Source organism: Alligator sinensis, unplaced genomic scaffold, assembly GCF_000455745.1.
Source record: "Alligator sinensis unplaced genomic scaffold, ASM45574v1 scaffold571_1, whole genome shotgun sequence".
Lineage (NCBI taxonomy): Eukaryota > Metazoa > Chordata > Crocodylia > Alligatoridae > Alligator > Alligator sinensis.
Window position 1 is genome coordinate 969,548 of NW_005842300.1, and position 3,499 is coordinate 973,046.

Genomic DNA, 3,499 nt, shown 5'->3' on the forward strand with positions numbered 1-3,499 from the left:
TGAAGGACATCCAAGTAATTTCTTTCCTATGACAGTAGGAGTGTCTACACGAGATACTAAATGCACAGTAGGCTAATTGTACCGTGCATTAGCAGAGCAGGCAAAAACCATGCTATTGCTCTAATGAGCTGTAGAATTAAGTTTACTGCATATTAGTGTCACAAAAAAGCATGAGCTGGCACTACTGCACAGTAGTGCCTAATTAAAGTGCATTAAGTTAGTACGTATTATTACGGATACTAAACTTAAAGTGCTGTAATTATGGTTTCATTAATGAATATGTAAATGTGCCCAGTTTATAGCAAACAGGACACAGGCTTTCGAACTACAATGTAAAGGCACAACAAGCCATGCATTTAGTCATTTCACTGGGGCTGTGATCCTGTAAAGTAAAGCTAGTAAAAAAAAAAATCGCGACATTTTTCTACTTATTTTGTGAAGAACATCTCAAAATGTGGCAAATCTGGAAAAGTGATGGCCAAGCTCCACTTTGAAATAATAGACCTAAGGGCACAAAAAGCCAGGACATAAAATAGTAAAAGCGATACAAAACAAAAAGAATCAGGCACTGCACTTCATACGCTTCCTTCATATTGCAGATGAAATATAAAAAAAAAACATTTAGCACTCCTAGCTACCAATTATGGAGTGAAAGAAAAGCAAGGTCTAAATCTTATGTCAAATTCTATCTCAGATTGTTTGCTGGCTAGGTTCTCTGTGCTGTTTCAAGAGGATATAGCATTCTTCAGTCCCTGTGCTGTGTGTTATGAGTGCTGTTGTGCTAAATAGTGTAGTTACTCAGGAAATTGCATCTTAGTGAAGAGTCAAATGATCCTTAGACTCTATTTTGGTATACACTAGCACTGATGTCCAAGGGCAGGAGGATTCATACTGGTTTCAACAGAAGTTTACTCAAATGCAGGAGTCCGCGGAGACAGAATCCAATAGAAGAATCGGGGCTAGGTTGGAATATCATTGTGGTGATCTAGTAAAAGACTGCCGAGTCATAAAAGGGGAGTTATGAATTATTATCAAACAAATCTATCTAATGTACAGAGAGAATAAGCAGCTAGAGGGGTAAGATACAAGACAGAAATAGAAGCAGAAGAAATTCAGAATGCATATATAGACACTTGCAAATGCAACAGATGCCCGATCCAATTCCAACTGACTTCAGTTGGAGTTGGATCAAGGCCTGCAATAATTTTCCAAGAGCTTTGCTTCATATCAGAAGACAGGACTGAGTATATATTACCAGCTACTCACACCTGCTAGCATTTCAACAAATCTATTTCCTTCTTTTAAGTATTGCATACAATGAATTCATATTTATACCAAACTTGGACACAACATGGGAAGATTTATCTTTTAATTAGCTAAGCCAAATGCTAACTAGCTACAAGGTGGGAGCAGTTAAGATATTACCTAGCCTTGATTCTCTCATTCCTCCCTTATGCCCTATTGTACCAAACAACAATTACTAAGGTTTATGTTTCTTTGATTTCATGATAAAAGATGATGTATAGAACCATTTCTCAAAGCATAACTTTTCAGCTAGAGAAGGTTTTACTTTGTGATGCTCACGTTTACTTGTATTAATTCCCATTATTAATCTAAGTGAATTATGCATTTCATTAGGTACTCATTAATCTGTTACAGTTAAAATGAATCATAGTGTTAATTCTGAGGAAAGCAGAGGTATAGTCAAATAAAATATATGATCATTAGAGTTGATGCTATGCATAAATAACAGTAATGGACCAGATGTGTATTAAAATGTAGACATTAATGGTCCCAGAAGTTTAACAACCAAAAATGTCAACTTGGAAGTATTTTACTACCTTAGAAACCCACAAGTTCAAAAGGACTAAGCGAAGGTGAACTTCCTTATATTGTAAGTATCTACATATTCATAGCCATGATCTTTATTTATACACAATATTCTTAAATTGTCTGAGAGAGGAGTACTAAGAAACAGATCAAATGCATGGACAAAAAAGGATGCAAAAAATAACATGACAACTATAATGACTGACACCTTCAGAGATTACAAGTGATTTTTGAGTGCCTTAATTTTTGGTTGCCAAACTGAGACAGATATTGAGCATGTGGCTCACCAGCAGTCTGAAAATCGGACTGGTGTGTCAGCTGTTATGACTCAGGAAAGAGACCCGAGACTTATTATTTATAGTTGTCAAAAAAACATCAGCTCAGTGTGCAGTGGTAACCAAAAAAAGCCATCATAGTGTTAGGCCTCATTAAGAAGGGAATTGAAAACAAAATGAAAAACATCATCATGCCACTATAGAAATCAATTGTGCGCCAATGTCTTGAATATTGTGTGCAGTTCTGGTCTCAGCATCTCAGAAAAGTTATGTGCAGCAATCAATTAGCATTCACATTGAAGCACAGATTAACCACAAGGATTTCTAGACAGCATCCACCCAAGTGACTGTGGTGGCAACAGGGGAAAGATGCTGGACCTTTTGTAGAGATTTGGTGAGGTTCAATACTGGTTTCAGTTCTACCCTTGTTAGGAGTAAAAGGGAAAGAAATGAGGGGCTGAATGAGTGAGGAATATAAAGTGAGAGTGTTTGGGACTGTAGCTAAGTGGAGATGATGGAGAAGAGGCACATGCAGGAGGTGGGGGAGAAGGGGACTTTGATCAGGGAAGTAAGTGTTCAACCCTCTAACAGACTGTGTATGCAGCAATAGAGTATGCCAGGTAGCAAAGGGCAAGGTTTTAACTTTTGAAGTCTTCTACCGTACTACTGCCTTAATGGGACAAAAAGCAAAGGCTCATCTGAAAGTATCAGGGGAAATTATAGTGCAAAGAATGGAAGGGGAAGGAGCTGAAGGAGAGAGACAGTCCAGCTTTCTCTCAACCACTTAAAGTAACAACCATGTATTAAAACGTTCAAGATTTGGGGTCCCAGACACTTGAAACATCTGAAGATGTAAGCATTACCCTATGTCCATTGGCGGTCAAGTTGTGTGGGCACTACGTGAAGCATTCGGTTCCTGGTTTTCAGAAGTCTGAGTGCTCAGATTCTGCCATTGCCTAGTTGGTAACATGAGCAAATGAGTTCAATCAACTCCACGTGCCTGTTTCACCACCTGTAAAATGGACATGATGATGTCAAGTGCTTTGAGATCAGCCAATCCTGAACTGTGCTTTAATGAAGACAGTGGGGTTTTTGTCAGTGTCTATAAATAATCAGACGCATGCCTGATGTGCATGTTATTTCAACTGCCCTCCCTCAAGTCTCAACTGCAATTTTTGCTTTGTGTTTTGATTTTTAATTGCTCACCAAATCTTCATAGTGTGTGACATCGGTTTCTCCCAGACAGCTTCAATAGGCCTTTCTGAAACACTTTTCTGTATGAGTTCAGTGACAGCATTATGAAGTGGTGCTAGTTGCTAGAAATGGGATCACCTGTGAAAGAGAAAATTTGATTTCTATTAGCATCACTTCCCCCCCCCTGCTTCCCCCATAGG

General features: G+C 38.5%; 1 long non-coding RNA gene across 1 annotated transcript in view; it reads right to left on the minus strand.

Moving 5' to 3' along the window:
• Positions 1 to 1,956: 1,956 nt before the first annotated feature.
• The window catches only part of LOC102376956, a 10,234-nt gene continuing 8,691 nt past the window's right edge, over positions 1,957 to 3,499 (minus strand). The window contains exons 2-3 of the long non-coding RNA XR_324394.3: positions 3,312 to 3,437; positions 1,957 to 3,117 (exon numbers count right to left, since the gene is read on the minus strand). This is a non-coding gene — a long non-coding RNA (uncharacterized LOC102376956). The remainder of the gene's footprint in view (positions 3,118 to 3,311; positions 3,438 to 3,499) is intronic.